Source organism: Bemisia tabaci, chromosome 1 (genome assembly GCF_918797505.1).
Source record: "Bemisia tabaci chromosome 1, PGI_BMITA_v3".
Taxonomy (NCBI): domain Eukaryota; kingdom Metazoa; phylum Arthropoda; class Insecta; order Hemiptera; family Aleyrodidae; genus Bemisia; species Bemisia tabaci.
Window position 1 is genome coordinate 58893445 of NC_092793.1, and position 17743 is coordinate 58911187.

Consider the following 17743-nt stretch of genomic DNA (forward strand, 5'->3'; position numbering starts at 1 on the left):
TTAAGAACTCAAAACTGTTAATTGCCAAACTTTTAGAATTTGTTGAGAAAATACCTGATAACAAATCAAGTAGTCGATCAATTTTGACTTCCACTGGTTAAACAATAATTTAAGTATAACAGTAATTTAAAAGGGGAAGGTAGAAAAAGTATAATATCTCTTTAAGTTTGGAAAAACAATATTTGATTCTAAAAATTTAACTGTAGCAACTTTCGGATAAAACAAAGGGATGAAATGAAAATCTGATATTTTTCAACGCGAGTAACTTTTGAAAACGGCACAATATATGAAAACGAACGAACGGTGCTCTTAAAAGCTTTAGAAGCTTAACAATTTCAGAGGCAGCTTCCCAAAAGTAAGATGGGTAAGTGTAGACGGTTAGTTAATATGCATCTTAATGAAAGATATTAAGAAAGTTCTCCGCGCACTCTTCCATACAAAACTGCATTGATTGTGGTTTAACTTTGGCATAAAGTCTGGACAGACCGTGTGATGGGTCTAGAAATGTGAACCAATATCAATGCAGCCTTTTTTTGGTAATGACTGGTGATCAAGAGCTGAGAAATTATTCGTAGTTTTTCTCGAAAATCAAGGACTTTAGGTTCAGGGAGACAATTTCAAGTCCGAGCCGTAAGAATATGGTATCAGGAGTTTTAATTCACGTTTGACTTCCAAAAAACTATCTGATTAATTGCAATTTCCGGTACACTTGAATGCAATTTTTGGATCATAACGAAATTGTGCTTATTGTTCAACATTGAATAAGACATACGGAACAGATAGGAGCGGACGGACTCAAGCAGGAACGACCTAACTGCATTTTATCCTGCCTAATATCCTCTCATGGTTTATTTCCTCGATAGAAAACCAAACAAAACAACGCCTTGAAAGCATGTGAATATCTCAGAGGTCATCGAGCATATGCTGACAGATTACAAGTCATAATTTTGTCTGATGACCAGTAAAAAAAAAAAGAAATTAATTAAGAGCAAAAGTTAGAGGATATCTGGACCGAGTGAAAGAGAAACGTACTCAGTAGCATCTAGTTTGAACCAAGCAAATGAGGTTTGAAGTTTAATTCCTCCACGAAACTCAACGTAAGGCGGAAAATCTAACGACTATTTACATTCTGTACAAAATATTTTCACTCTACCTAGAAATTTTGACACGAGAAAATTCACGATTGGTTCAATCCAAAAGCACTCGTTATTTTTTTCCAAAAAATTCGACTTGCTGCATTCCTTTTTAACTGTCCATCCGCCGCTCCTGATTGAATCCGCTCGTCCAGTCCGCGTATTCCAACAACACAAGCATCCACCGTAACATTTTCAGATTCATCGTAAATGCAACCGGGCATAGATTAACTCACGAGGTCCACGTATGCAAACGATAAGAGATAACCACGGGGGAGGGGGGGGGGAGGCTGCCTCGGAAATTTTTAAGCCCCGCAGGAAGTAATCCTCTGATTATGCTACCGTTTCGCAGGATACGGACACGCACGAGCACAACGACCGAGGAGGGCTGCGCGCCCACAAGCTGGAGCTGGCGCTTGGCGGGAAAGCGCTTTTCGCAGTTATCGCCGAACTAAAGGAGCGCCGCGCCGCCGAAGGGACCGCGCCGCGTGTGGCCGACGAGGCGGTCGCTCCCGGCGGGGACGCCCGAAGCGGAGCCGGAAACGCCCGAAGAGCCGGCATGAATGAAATCCATACTTGCGTGCGGGACCGCGGAGTCGCGGAACTCGCGGACCCGCGACGACGACCGGCCACGCGGTGGCGGTGGCGATGGCGCGCGGCGGTGGGGGTGGGGGTGGGGTGTCGCACAGTGGGTCCAGCTCATAGAAGAGGTCGCACATGAAATTTTCGAAATTTTAGGTCAAAATTTGGAAGTTCCGCGTTTGCTTCGTCAGTTCGGTTATGTTAGGATGACGGAGGAGAGGCTGCCAAAGAAGATGCAGTCAAGCGTCTTCTTCGAAATGAGAGAGTACGTCATATCATGGAAGTCGAAAATGACATCGCGTTCGACGTCATGACCAAAAAGCTTGTCTGGTACGGTCATGTCAATAGGATGACGGAAGAGAGGCTGCCAAAGAAGATGCTTGATTGGGTTCCTCCTGGGAGGAGACGAAGAGGACGTCCAGTGAGAGGGTAGCGACAGCGGGTGTTGAATGAGGTTAGGGAGTGTAAACTCCCTGATGAATTGTGGGAGAGACCGAGTTTTGTGGCGATTAGGCGTCGCAAAGCGCCAGAGAACGCTATAAAAGCGACTCATGTAGGTATGTTTATTTTGTCATAAATCCAATTTCAAGGGCCGTTTCTGAAAGGAAATTTCATGAAAAGCCACTTTGAAACTTTTTACTCTTCATATTTTCGATAATGGGCCAGTTGCGCTGGTCACAGAATCGTGTTTTGAAACTTGGTTCTTGTAGAGTAGCAAAAAATAATTAGATTTGTCCATACCGCAACTTTCTACGTTCAATATTGACCGAGATATCGCCCTTTGAAAAGTCAGGTTTTTGATCCACCGCGGCAGTGACACCCTTGCTTTCTTCCTCTCTTGTTCGATCAGTGATGCAGAAGGTGCAACGCGAAACTTCAGCGACGTTAAACGTAAACAAACTGAGCTGAACTGACTGACCGCCTAATCTCTTCGCGATGAGTGTGTAATCTCCTGATAAGAAGATCTTTCAAGTCCGAATCCGTCTGTTTCTTGAGTTTGTTTACGTTTAACGTCGCTGAAGTTTCGCGTTGCACCCTCTGCATCACTGAACGAACAAAAGAGGAAGAAACCAAGGGTGTCACTGCCGCGGTGGATGACGCCAAAAACCAGACTTTTCAAAGGGCGATTTCTCGGTTAATATTACACGTAGAAAGTTGCGGTCTAGGCAGATACAGGGTTATTCAAAAGTCACGCACCACCGGCCGTTCTAATTATGATATCGATTTGCGGTTTAAGACGGGTTTCTTTATATGGAGGAGAAACTTTTTTAGGTACTTTAATCCAGTTTTTGATCCCCTCGAGGGAGGGGGGAGGGGCAACTCAAAAATTTCAAATGGCCACCCCCTTCATGGCCAGTGGTGCGTGACTTTTGAATAACCCTGTATCATTATTTTTCGCTAATCCACAAGAACCAAGTATCAAAACACGATTCTGTGACCAGCGCAACTGACCCATTTAAGCTTTTAAAGTTCCCAAATTCTTTCCGATTTCTCCTAATGACACGATCCACTGTGCGGCGGTGGGATGCAGCTCAGGAGCCGAACCGAGCTCCCCCAAGTTCCCCTCGCTCCTTGTCTCACACCCCGAGCGGGCGGGACGCTTTGTTGCCGCTCTTTTCGCTTTCTTTGCAGGATCCAAAACAACGGGGGAACCAAAGGAAAGCTCGTCACCTTCTGGTCAAAGTATCCCGAGCTTCATGCGACGTTTCAAAATTTCCGTCGCCATTTTTCTTTTTTTTACACACAAAAATTGTTGGTTGAATCTGTATGAAAATTTCGATGAAATTTATCGGCAGCACAAAGAAAACTCAGAGAAATTTTCGGGAAGCTTCGTGGGGCAATTTCTCTATAAAAAAATAAAATGGCGGCGGAAATTTCGAAACGTCGCAAGGCGCTTGTGATACCTGGAGCGGAAAGTGAAGAGCTGAGGATGGGGCTAGTACCGATGTAGGGAGAGTACTGACATGTCGAAGTATGAGCTCCTAGAGCCCAAAAGAGCAGCCAACCTTTGAAAACGAAAAAGGTCACTGTTAATCCTCAGATTCCAATATCAAACCAAAGTGGCCAAAAATGTTCACAAATGAGAGTTTTTTCACAAAAGTGAGTTAATTTATACAAAAATAAGTAGAAAACGTGCTTTACCAACGATAGATCGTAAAAATTGTAATAATTGCAATCACTTTGCATAAGTTGAATTCATAGATGGCTGCTCTTTTGGGCTCTAAGAGCTCCATGACCAAACCTCAAAACTACCGGCATGTCCGTGCTCTCCCTATATAGGTACTCTAGATGGGGCCATTGGAGCTCTTGCTTGTGTGGAGGATTTGCGATTCAAGGGCTTCTACGCGCGTGAAAATTCGCGAGAAACACGATGGTGCCACTAGTTGTCTCTGAAATTGACTCCCAAGCTCAAAAAAAGTTCTCGAAGTTAAGACCGTAACGGAGGGGATAGGTGGAATCTCAACGTAGCGTGGGCATATCCCCTCCATTACGGCCTCTTTTTTTTTATTTATTAATTTTTTTTGTAAGGGAACAATTTTGGAAGGTAATAGTAAAAAGCAAGAATGTAAAAGTTAGAGGATTGGAAGAAAAATAGAAAAAAAGAGAATAACAATGGAAAACTTAATAGTGGTGAAAAGTCCATTATGTTCAAAAAAATTTACAGGATATGGGTATTCAGAAGTACATTTTTAAGAAGGGGAAAAGGGGGCAGGACAAGGGAAAAGGTGTTTTCGTAAAAGCCATAAGAAAGAAAACGCGCATTAGCTACCATAACTTGCCTCTACAAACGATTCAAAGTTGTTTTTTAAATATTTTAGTTTTTTTCCGTTTTTATTTAAACAGATCTTAAAAAAAAAAAAACCTTCTAAGCGGGATTTTGATACTAGGGGGCACGGGATTTAGGGCCGCTCCGCATATTAAAAGATGCAGTGCCTATGTCAGGCGCTTGCGAAAACTATTCTGGGCGAGACTCGCATTCTTCGAACTCAAGCTCGTGATGAATGAACTAAATTAAGGCTCATTTTAGAACTGTTCAGACTTTCTTCACTTCAAGTTTCTAGCCGTCCAACTCGTGCTTGAGAATTCGTTTTAATCTTCAAAAAGAAGAATTATATGGAAAAAATGGCTCCATGATTTTATCATTTCATTATTTGATAAATAAAATAGTAAAAACTCTGTGTCGATTTTATTAGCAAAAGAAATTTTCCCTCATGCCGACTAATGTAGCTGAAGTTTTAGAGACGACATCCCACCACTTAAAGTTAGTGGTTCACTTGCACTAGTCACAGAATCAAGCTTCGATGATTTTTAGTTATGGATCAATATAAAAAACAATGAGAGATGCGTTAAAACACCAAGACTTTACGCTCAATATTGACGGAGATATCGCTCTTCGATAAGGACCGTTTATGGTGTCATTCACCGAGATGGTGAATGACATGGTTTCTTTCACCTTGGTTTCATTTGTGTTATAAGTCGAGCATCAAAGCATGCATGGGTGTCACTAACTGATGAGTCCAAGATGGCTGAAACCATAGGTATAACTACCACGGCTGTTAACGTCGCACACCATGTTTTTGAAGGGCGATATTTTCTCAAAAATTAACCGGAAATTAAATTGGAAACCGGGTGTTTGAATGTATTTGATTATCTTTTGCTATTCGATAATCTTGAACAGCATAAGGTAATTCCGGAGAAGCGCAGCAACATGTATGACATGCGACGATCACTTCTGTAATTGATCTTAAAACAACCGTGTATAATTGTCTGTATAACCTCATACACTGAAAAAAATCAGAGATAGAATAAAAGACAACTATAAGCACTACACTCTTAATAAAAAATGACACTTACTTCTTCCTCACGAGAAAATCGGTTTGTACAACAACCTGGAAATGTTTTAGTCAAAAACAGTGAGGTGTTTGAGTCTTACCTGCAACAATAGAAAATAAAAAAAATATATGAGTTACATTGTAAGTGAAATTCTTTACCTCAACAAGGAATAAAAAAAAAAAAAGTTCTATACCCCTTTTGGCCTTCATAATATATTTTTATAATATTTCTTCGGGGTTCGATATTTCTTTCTTGAAAGCATTTTGACTTCCATTTCTCCAGTTTCTTTTCGTTTCCTGAGCAGTTTCATTTTCATACCTGCTGTTTACCATACTGCTCAAGTACGCCCGGAAATCATTCTCCATTGCTTACGTGCCTATTCGAGCAAAAAATCAACAATGGAGCATTGTGAGAGTGGAACTGAGCGACGCGCCGGAAGGTCAAGGAGATCAGAATGCCTTCAAATTCTGGTACATGCAATACGCATATCCATCGGGCCCGAATAGTTGTATCCAGGCACCTTCGTCATTTGATAACCTTAATCCAACCGCATCGCGCGCGCGCGGCGGCATCTCATTTTCCGCTGTGCAAGGAGGTCTTAAACATATCAGTATGTAAATAAACATAAGCGGTGTGCATCTGAAGAGAAAACATGTGAGATTCTTCCAATTCAGACCTCGTTTATTGATCCATTAAAATGGACCACTAAACAAGGTACGAATTTTAGCATTCTGATACATGTTTCTTAACCAAAATTTTACGTAAAACACGATACGCACAACGAAAATGACCGAAATCAACTCCTTACGAAGATATTTAATGATTCTTGATGCGTGAATTCAAACCACCCGCTCATGAAAACTCAATGCTCTGCGTGATTCAAATCGCGCGCTAAACGTCATAATGACAGTCTCCGCGATATAAAAATCTGGTAACCTCAATCTTGACGCTTTGGCTCAGCTATAGCAAATTGCTTTTAGTTTGAACAACACATGGTTGGAAATGAACAGTGCTCGATTGAGAGGCTTGCTGAAACTGTTGTAGTGCGCGATTTGATTCACGTAGAGCTTTGAGTTTCTTGTGAGCGGGCAGTTCAAAATCCGCGTAACCAATGTGAAATAAAAAGGTTAATATGTTCGTTAGGAGTTGGTTTCAGTAATTTTCGTAGTGTGAATCGTGTTCTACGTGAAATTCTGGTTAATAAACATGTATCAGAATGCCTGAATTCGTGCCTTGTCTAGTGGTCCATTTCTTATAAAATCTTTATAAAATAAGCTCAAACGCTTTGTACATACCGTCACCATCCGGCCAAGGTAGCCTATTGGCCAAAATAGTTAAACACTGCTTAGGCGCTCTACAAAGGTTAACTTACCGTAAAATGTATGCAAATTATACGTAATACCTATGTAATCATCTGTAACCGACATTTCCAAGTGCACAGTAGATAACGTATCGTTACCTTCCGGCTAAAGCCATGCGACGTTTAACAACTTCCGCCGCCATTTTATTTTTTTAAATAGAAATTTTTCAACGAAGCTTTCTGAAAATTTCATTAAATTTCCACTGTGCTGCTGATAAAATTCTGTGAAATGCAGATAGATTCAACCAACAGTTTCTCTGTAAAAAAGTAAAATGGCGGTGGTAATTTTGAAAAATCGCATGGCGCTTGTGATACTTCGGCTGGAAGGTGACAATACGTTATCTACTGCACACTTGCTAATGCCAATTACCGATTATCACATAGGTATTAAATAAAATTGGTTTATTAAAATTTACGGTAAGTTAGCCTTTGAAGAGTGTCTCAGCAGTGTTTGACTACTTTGGCTACTAGGGAGCTGTTAAATTCCGGGTTTTCGCGATATTTTCAACGATGTCGAGGAGGAGTTTCGCTGCGCCGCGGCCGCGGTAAAGTTTCGACGATCCATCTTCATCGCTTAATGTTGCGTGGTTCATTAGCGCGCCAAAACTGGTGTGCCCCCCTCCCTCCTTCGGCCGGTTTTTTCGCGTATAAATTAAACAGCGCAGCATGCGCGTCTATCATATCCGACGTCGCTGCCGTCCTGATGACGTTTGACGTCAAATCTCATCACCAGCGACCGCCGATCTCCGACCCAACCCCCTCCTCTACTGCCGTTCTATGCTGCCGTGCTAAGGAGGAACGCCGTATGAACCTTCGCGCATTGCCAAATTTCCTCTGATAAAACTCCTATTTCCTACTGAATTTATGAATATTTTTCTTCCAATTTTTCAAATTATTTTTTTCGCAATTTAACCGGAAGTTCCTGAAAATTTTAAAGAAAAATAGGTATTCATAACTTTTCGCAAGAATAATAATTATACCGGAGGAAATTGGGCTACTGTCGAATGTTCATACGACGTTTTTCCTTAGCACGGCAGTATGAGAAAATGCCGCATGGACATCAGAATGTTGCCGCGTTTCCCCCGAAAAAATAGTAATTTTTGAGGAGGGCTATGGATAGTTCTCTTTTGAATGTTCAGATATTTCAGATCGAATTGCGATCAATAATCTCGATAAAACTGGAAGAAAACTATGTGAAAGTTTTCCTGAAAACGAGCGTCTCATCAGAGGAAATTTAGCAACGTGTGAAGGCTGATACAGCGTTATTCCTTAGCACAGTAGTATGCGGTGCAGCACCTTGTGGCGTGGCATGCCTTGCGATATATCGATACTTGCACCATTTAACCCCGTAGAAAAGGATCGATGAACAGGGTATTCGCAACGAATGCTTAACAATCGATTCTTTACCACAGCTTCAAATGGGGAAATATCGATAATAATCGATCATTCACACCTCACCACTGGAAGGAACGTGTGTGTATTCAACTGTTTTTCCTTTCTTAAACTAAATCACACACTTACATCTCATTATTTAAACACATACTCTTCAAATTCGACCATCAAACCCTTGCTACCAAAAAACTCAAAGTCAGTCACAAAAATGTATGTTTAATCGACGAATGTTTCACAGAGTCGTTTCGACACCGAAAAACGCCTACAGATGTCAAACCGGACTAGATCGTTGACGATTCGAAGTTTTCGGTACAAAAAATTACTACGGTAAGAAATCTGTAACATGAGAATCTGTCATATGTTAGGTGCAACATTTTGGTATTAAGACGCAATTTCACATCTTCTACACATTCACACATTTTTTATAGTTTACCCAGGGATTAGCTGAACTGCCAACCGATTTCTAGACGGTGTAGCTCAAAAACCACGCATCTCGCTTTGCGACGTTGCCGACGATCTATCGTAGTTCATTTTCTTAAATAGAGAACTATTCAACGTCAATTCTCAACTAATTTTCTTCTCTGTTCGAAGCAATTTCTGAAAAAGAAACTTCAAAAGACGATGATAATTTATTCCACTTTCAAAAGATAAACCAGGAGCGGAGGTTTTTAAACAACGCAAATAAGATACGTGGTTTGGGAGTTCCACCGTCCTCATTTTCTAGAGTAATGGAGGACGCGCTACGTCGGGAACTCAAATACTAATTTCTAAACCCAATTTTTTCCGAGGCTAGATTCCTGAAAATTTTCACTTCAGCCGACTGCCGACTAATGTTTTTCTCGCATGGATCAAATTCTTTCCGAGTGACTGTGCCACAAGACGGCTAATACAGGATGTACCATTCAAAAATAACGTTATATGTATAACGAAAAACATGGCGTATCAATAATCCGCCACGGTAGTACATACCCTGTGTGCTGTGTCCTTGCGCCGTATTTTTCAGTGAGCAGTATCTCCCTTCGTATTAAAAACTTGACGTTTGAACGTATTATTTTTTGCAAATTTATGAGCTTAAACCATCAAAACACGATTCTAAGACTAGCGCCACTGACCTTTTTTTTTAGCATGAGTACATCCCTGGCCTCAAGATTGTCGAAATCTCGAGTTAAATAGGGGGGTCTAACGAGAACAAACTTCATTGAACCGAAAGATAAAAGGCCCCCTTAAATCCCCCTTTAAGCTTCAGATTTTGATATTTTTGAGGCAAAAAAAATTCAGCGCTTTAATTTAAGGAAAGTTTCCATTTCTCATTAGTTCTGACATCACGACCATCACCAAAATTGAGAAAAATCGATCATTTTCCCAAAAATTGGAAGGCAGTAACGCCACATGAGACCCCTTATGAAAAACACTTAAATTCAGAAGAAATTATCTTTGACTGAACGGGGAAAAAGTTAAAGTAAAGAAATTTGCTGAGAGTGAAATGATTTTTTTCATGATCCAAATGAGTTATTTCATTTAAAAAAATAAATTCGTCATAAACGATAAAGATCTACTTCTCTTAATTAAATTAGATATTTCAAGTAAAAACTATTTCATTCACTATAAACATTTTCTTCAAATAAAAAAAAGACAAAAAAACTTTACCTTACTTTTATTGAAAGTAAGAACATTTTTTATGAATAAAAAAATAATGTATTTGATGTATGATTTTTAAAAAAATGTAAAGGAACACCCTGTACATTCAAGCAAGAGTGTGAATGCCCACGCAAGTCAGCAGCTATCCTATTGAATGTTTTTTCCTCGTTTGAGGGCTGGTGGTTTGGCAACCGTTGACAGGTCGCGGACATCATGACAACGTTGCTAGAATCAGTGCAGCGTGGACGGAGCGAGCGACATAAGTTGCGGCCAGAAATAAGTTCAATTGGGCTTGAAATAAATTTTCCGTCTAAATATATTTTACATACATATAAGCACGGAACGTCGACAGTCGTAAGCGTCCCGCAAAATTCGCCTACTCACATGATTTACACCCGCTGTAATACCGTCCTTTCCGTATCAAAAAAGAGGCCGGAAAATGAGTGAAATTGAATTTTAGTTGCCAGATCTAATAGAAAACACCTTAAAGTATGCTGTAAAGTCCCAACATTATGACAAAAAACACGTAGAAAAGGGGTATTTTGACTGTGTGATATTACGAGAATCCGTGGCTCGGGCCATTCCATTTGATGCTTATGCCAAGAATTGATTTTTCAGATCAACCGGTTTATTATTTGTGGATCGATGTTGTTCTATCATCTGATCTTTGATAAACACAATTATTAGAGAACATTTTGCAATTAGGAAACACCATTTTTGACTCATTTTGAAAAAGACTTAAACTTCATTAGATTTCTCACGCAGTCAGGTGCTTTAATTGATGAGGCAAAAATAGAATCTCCCAATTGCAAAATATAGTCAAATTCGATTTGATTCGATCTGCGAACATGAATGTAGTCGAATTGTAGTATTCATAGGATCTCAGAAGTGGGATGGGCAAAACTTAAGCGTAATTATTTCGCCTTATTCCACTCTGGACTCTTCTCACCAAGTATCATTACTCACCTTCCTCTCCCTAAGAAAGAAAAAAGAAAAAAAAAGCCTATAATATCTCAACATTAAAATTTTTGTTCTTCTTAAACATGATTCAGTAGGTTAAAATAAGATGTTTAAGTCGAGAAAATGCGTGTCAAAAATCCGAAGTTTGGCAACGGTGGGAAGTTTTTTTGACGGCTCCGCTTGCTTTTTTAGGGTTACGTTTATTTTCAAAGATTAAAGGTCGACGTACGCGTTGGAAGCGCCATGGAGCATGTATGAAACCTCCTACACCTGTCACTATGCTCAAAAAATCACTTTGAGCCGAAGAGTCACAAGTGCCAATTTTCATAGCGAAAATTATGTCCGTTCTTTTTCTTTAAGGCACATTAGCCAATTTTCGTATTCGGCAGACCGTGTTTGAGCGTCGACAAACGTCAATCAAAACCTCCTTTTTGATTTGTCTCTTTTAATTAAGCTGACTAGGACGGAATCTTCACTTCTATACAGATTTAAAGCAAAGGGTGCGGCACGCGAGAAATGTTCGCGCTCTTTCAAATGACATCAGATGAAGTTGCGGAGCCCACTGCATTACTCCCAAAATTCTCTGACCCTCCAGACTGCCGTGAATTCTCTGACTTTCCGGCTTTTCTATAGGCCATCGCTCGTCCTCTTCGTCGTCGATGCATATGCGATTAAATTTGGGTCAAAATAACAATTTCAGTCATCGGATATCAGTAACACTGGAAAAAAAGTATCTTGGATCCGGAGTCCAGACTCTTGAAAATTTTACAAGATAAAATACACTTAATTCAATTGGATTATTGCCGAAATCAGCCCCCAGGGAAAATCTTTTTGGAAAAAAGGTTATACCGCAAAAGCCTCTTTCTTTGACCCAAAGAATCGACTCTTTCAATATTCGTACTTAATCCTGGGACACCCTGTATCCTGTATATTGTTTCTGCACAGAGCTTCAAAAGCAGTTCCTTATTGAAAAACTCACTCTGATTAAGGAGCGAGAAACCAAAATCTGGAGCATGCATGCATTCGAGGAGGAACAAATCGGCGAAACCATCATATCCGGCATGCGCCGAGGGTGAGCGAAGAGGGGGAAACTATGAAGGTGGGGATGGGGCGTTGGGCCGGGTTGAAAGCAATTACCTCCCCTGTAATTAACGCTCTTAATCCGTCCAGGGATCAAATCCGCGCCATTCGATTTTATTCGAGCGAAAACAAAACTGCAGTTAATTTCGAATTGAGAGAAATAACACGAGATAATACCAAATCACCCTCCACCCGGGAGCAGCGATTCAACTCCGCGTTGTCATATTTCGTAATCGTATCATAGCTGTGTAGGGCTCGCGAAGTGTGAAAACGCCTTCAATTTCGAAACATGCAACACACACGTCCGTAGAACACGAATAGTTTCATTCAAGCGCCTGGTAAGTTTGCGCGTTACAATTCCTCGTTTCTTGGGCGAAAGTGATAATAACGTAACTCTGCCGTGCTAAGCAAGAACGCCGTACGTCCATCAAGATTTTCCCTCGCTTTTTGGAACTTGACACTTTATAAAATAACAACTGTTTCACCATGTTTTAACTGTTTACTGTAAAATAAAAACTGTCAAATTTTCAGGTTAAGTTCTTGATGGTATTTGCAAAATAATTCTGTAATAACATTGTCCCAAGGTGTATACGCTAGTTTTTCTGTCATGATACACTGCTTCAAAAAAATATTAAATGGCGTTTACGGCGTTTTTGCGTTTCGCGGCAGAACTGAATTCCAAGGTTTTCTCCAGCTCATCTCCATCTTTACCGTTATCAAGCATACCGATATCATCAGTGTAAGCGATACTCTTTAAACTGAGGGGTATTCCTTATACATCGTATCGATGGTGAAACTGCAGTAATGCGTATTTCAATTTGCGACGTTGCGGACTACCTCTCATACTTTACGTTCTGGGTGGAAAACTACATACGGAAGGCCATTTTTCGAAAATGCCAATGATTTTTATGAGAAATATTCTGAGAAAACTTCAAGCCATGGTGTGGCTTGGTCTCCTTTTGAAAAATTAAATAGGAGCGAAGATTTCAAAACACCACAGCCGAGATACGCATATCTGTAGTTTCACCGTCGATATTCCTTACGAGGGGGTTCTAGTATAGAACATTGTGGCAATCCGCGTGTCATCTTTGTTTCTCAAAACTTTCCTCGTTCCGATTAAGGACAACACTCGTTACTTTTCTACTTTGTGGGTAACTAACAATGATATTTGGACGATATTCAGGAAAGTTAAGTTCCTCATTCAATAGCACAGACTTTTTTTTAGCAGAATCGAATGAGGCATTTCTTACGTTCAGTAGAACCAAAGCACACTTACTTCTATGTAGACTGGTGTCTTTGACAATTTTCTCATCATGCACTGGAAAAAAGAACACATTGGATCTAGAGCCCAGACTCTTAAAAACATCGACAAGAAAAAGTACTCTTTGATTCAATCAGAATCTAGCTTAAATCAAGAACCAAGCCTCTTAATTTAAGCGGATTTCGTTTTGATTCAAGCAAAAATCCGATTGAATCAAGAGTAATTTTTCTTGTCATTGTTTTCAAGAGTCTGGACTCTAGATCCAATGTGGTTTTTTTCCCAGTGTGTGTTAGACACCAAGTATGGCATCAATCGTTGATTTTTCCCTACGGAAGCCATATGAGCCGGGCTTGGTCTTCCCATTCGCCCTTGCTGCAAGTGGAGGAAATTTGGCAACTTCCGAATATTCATACAGCGTTTCCCCTTTACCAAGGCAGTATTTAAACTCACCGTGTACAACTGGTGAAAAGAGATTTCCGGGGACGCGGTATACAATTTAGGTTTCGAAACGGTGGTGAATTAATTTTTGAGAGGGGGTGCGGGTGGTGGGCGATCATGGGTCGTTTGAATTTAATTGTGACTTTTCAGTGTGAGCTTTAGGAGTTTGACTGTATTACAATAAAGAATGGAGATTCAAGCGCCGCGCCATCGGATGTCGTTGAGACGGTTATGGGACATTTCGTCAACGATTTTTTGTTCGCGCACCTGTTTTTTCCAGTAATTTACGTCCACGCGTTTTTTCGGCACGGGAGTATTGGTCCACGTGCCAGTTGAGACCCTAAGTTAATTGGCCCACATGTAAATACAAACGACAATTGCTCACGACGTTTTTGGATTAAAATATATAATGTCTTGGAAGAATGAGGGTTTGCTTGTTTTTTTGTTTTGTCCGTTTGGTCCAACGGAGAATAATATATAGTTGAGAATTTTGGTAAAAATGGGGGAGCGTCAATTTCATGAGAAAAAATTCACTAAAACTCTCTACACCTCTTTGGTGTAACAGGACTTAATTATCTTTCAATAAATTCCCACCTTGTTATACCTGAGCCGGATAAACCTCTATATTTGCCTTAGCTAAAGGCTCTTAGATTTTTCTCGTGTACGATAAGTATCTTGATTTATTTTGCGAGGAAAGATCTGTACTTTTAAAGGATGCATGTCATTCTTCATACGTTCAATTTCGTATAGTACTGTGCAACACCTCTGTTGTGAAATAGTTGCTTCAGGCGCCGCCGCACGGCGGGCGGGCGGCCAGCGCGAAACGCGCATTGGCGCCTTCAAACCTAAGTGGATACTTCAAGCATTGTGCAATGCGTGAAGTATCCACTTAGGTTTGTAGGCGCGAGTGAGCCTCTCGCGCTGGCTGCACGCCGCTCCGCTCTGTTAGGCTTTAATATTTAGCGTTTTTTAACTCATGATTTTGAAATGTTAGCACACTCTGCATTGATTATTCTCATTTAAATTGATGGTAAAAAATATGTATCAATTTATCAAAGGAGAATAATAATATAATGTGTGTTTTTTAAATATTGGTGGTTCCGTGTCAAAAATGATTTCCAAAGCACTTTCATTTTTTCTTTTACATTTTGTGCTTTTATTGTGCTGCAGCGAGGTGTACGCGCAACGAAACGCTCAAAATTTGACGTATTTGACTCTAAAAGATCGATGTACAAATGGGTTAAAACTAAAGATTGCGTGCTTCTGTTTTTTTTTCCTTATTTATTCATTTTTGGAGTTTCTGTCGGCACAACTGCGGATGTCGCTTGCATGAATGAATCGCCTATGAATTTGTATTGACTAAATACGGGTGTTTTCATTTTTCTGAATTTTTGTCCCTTTGAAATGAGAACAAGTCTCTGGCAACAGCAGGCATTAAATAGCCGTATCATTCCACTCGTTTTTAAGACCGCACATACAGAAGCAGCTCAAAAAGAGTAAATTCCTAGTTTTCCAACAGCGCGCCATCGATATGCTCATTCCCGGAGACAAAACGGAGCCTCTGCCTAAAATTCCGGTGAAAATTAAATCTGCTCATCGTAGCTGAACGGAGGACCGCAGCGTCCGACGTCAAACCAAACAAGTTAGTTAAAAACACGGACGCGGAACACGCCCGGTCCATTAGAATTCAATCTGTCTCTCTCTGAACCTCATATTGACGCGCTTTCCGAAAAGAGACCCGAAGCGAGGCCGATGTGAGCGTTACACAAAGGGATGCGGGATTAACGCGGGCCGAAAATTAGACCGAAAACGCGAGCTTGTTTGCAGGGACGCAGCCTGGGACCAGATGAACAATCGCCGTGTGGAAAGAAGGGATAGGGATGACCCTTCCGCAATCACGCCGCTCCTGGCGCGAAGTGACGCGCTCAGCAAATAAAGCTCGGTCGCTCTTCCTACGGCTACGTCGGCCTGGGTGTCAGGACATAAAAACCACCCGGAGCAGGGCTGACAGGTTGTTCGGAAATTTTAACATGGTCCACGGAGAAAAAACTTCGTGTGTGGGACCCGAAGTTTAGGATCTCTGAAGTTTTCGGATTGAGCATCCGAACACTTTAGGTCAAGCTGCTGAGGTTTGGATCACACATCTGAAACTTCAGTTCTTACATCTGAAGTACTTCGGTTTTCACATCCGAAAAACTTCGGTTCTCACATCCGAAAAACTTCGGTTCTCACATCTGAAGTACTTCAGGTGCAAGAACTGAAGTTTCAGATGTGTGATCCGAACCTCGACAGCTAGACCTAAAGTGTTCAGATGCTCAATCCGAAAACTTCAGAGTCCATATGACCTAAACTTCGGTTTTTTTCTTTGTGTAATAAGCGAAAGAAATTGGAAAAGGAGGAGATGAAGGAAAAGGAAAAAGAAAGAAGGTGAAAAAAGAAGTAGAAATCCAGGGAAGAAAAGGAAGAATAGAGGGGGAAAGGGCAAATAGACAGAAAAAGGGAGTTAGAGGGAGAAAATTAGATGATCCAAAGAGGAAATGGAGGAAAAGTAGAAAAAGAGGGAAGAAAAGACAGAAAAAGGGAGTTAGAGGGAGCAAAAAATATAAAGAGGGGAATAAAGGGAGATGTCCAAAGGTTTTAGTAAAGGAGACGAAAAATTTCCGTATCATGATATGGATAAAAGACATGCAATACCTAAGTCCTAATTTGTCTGTCAATTTCGACTGACCATCGTTTTCTTGGGTTTAGGTTACGATGAGGGACCAAAACTTCAGAAAAATACCGAACGCTACGATTTTTACAGATAAATGCACCTGTGACCTAAAAAATATCGAAACCTCGAATTAAAGAGAAATATCGTGGACCTCAAACCGTCCTTAAATGTCAGGAAAAAACCAATGATTTTTCCAAAAATTCGGAGGCCGTTGCTCCGTCTGCAGAGCACTCATGAGAAATAATTGAAAGGAGAAAAAATTATCACTATTACCCATCTTAAAGGAAACAAACGCTTGAAAAGAAATGAAACTATACAATATAAAAAGTTAGTCAATCGTTCGTTTACTTTGTGTAGTTCTTTCTTACTCCTCTGCCTGTGCGAACCTGGTCAGTAGTGACTAAGAAAAACTGTCCACAGACGCTGGAAATTTAAAAAGCGACGCAGATTGCGAAATACGGATTGGATTTCAGACTTTTCTGATGTGCTCAACGTGATTTCTGACCGAATTTACCGCGAAAAATTGTTTTCAGTTGGCTGTATTCCTTGCGTGCAACAGACACATTGGCTCTGTGAGCAAGGTGTCAGGTCAGAGTTGGTATCGGGAATTGCGTTCCGAAGTGGGCCTTGGGTGAAGAATACGGTGTGAGTAAGGTCACCCAGCTGGGCGAAATTGGTTAGATATTCCGACTAGATTCGGTTAGACTTACAAGCAGAGGCCACCGTGGAAATGGTTTTGCACCGAGCGGAGAAATTTGCATTTTGCACCCGTAAAGCGCGCCCCGGCCCCCGGGATGGGCGGCGAGGCAGGGGGGAAGGCACCCTTCGAGCTCCGTTAAGTTGCCTCCTGAATTATTGTCCGCCGCTGTTGCGAAACTTGAGCCCACGGTTTCACCAGTCCGGCGCGAGATCGATAAACGTGCCCAGTGAAAGAATCTTCGAAAATATTTCACAACTTCACTGAACTTCAAACCACGCTGAGAAGAAAACTTCAGTTCCATCGCCACGCCGAAGTTTTAGGTCAATGTAACCCTCAGGTCGACTTCGGTAAACTATAATTTTGCTAGCCACACCTAAGACTCGTATTTTTAACCGAAGTTTTTAGTTACACTTGCGCTGAAGTTCTTATCTCTTTTCCATCCCGGTAGACGTATCCAGTTTTATCCCTATCAATCCAGTTGCATCCTCATCCCATTACATCCTGACTTATCGCATTTTCGTGATCCGTGCTGTTCCTTCACATTTTATCCCGGTTCCCTTGACCTATCGATAGCGACGATGGAGTCATTTGAGAAAACAAGATAACGTTGCACGAAAACCACAATAATACATCGTATGAGAACCGTGCACTG

General features: G+C 40.9%; 1 protein-coding gene across 3 annotated transcripts in view; it reads right to left on the bottom strand.

Moving 5' to 3' along the window:
- The window catches only part of dnc (phosphodiesterase dunce), a 774040-nt gene that overhangs the window by 654671 nt on the left and 101626 nt on the right, over positions 1 to 17743 (bottom strand). Inside the window, exons 1-2 of one of the 3 annotated variants that reach the window (XM_072304355.1) lie at positions 1476 to 1565; positions 55 to 93 (exon numbers count right to left, since the gene is read on the bottom strand). The exons of 1 other annotated variant lie outside the window; for it this stretch is intronic. The gene's annotated coding sequence lies outside the window, so the exon portion shown is untranslated. Of the gene's footprint in view, positions 1 to 54; positions 94 to 1475; positions 1595 to 17743 lie in introns of those variants that run through there. One more of the 3 variants, XM_072304329.1, reaches the window with a different exon arrangement.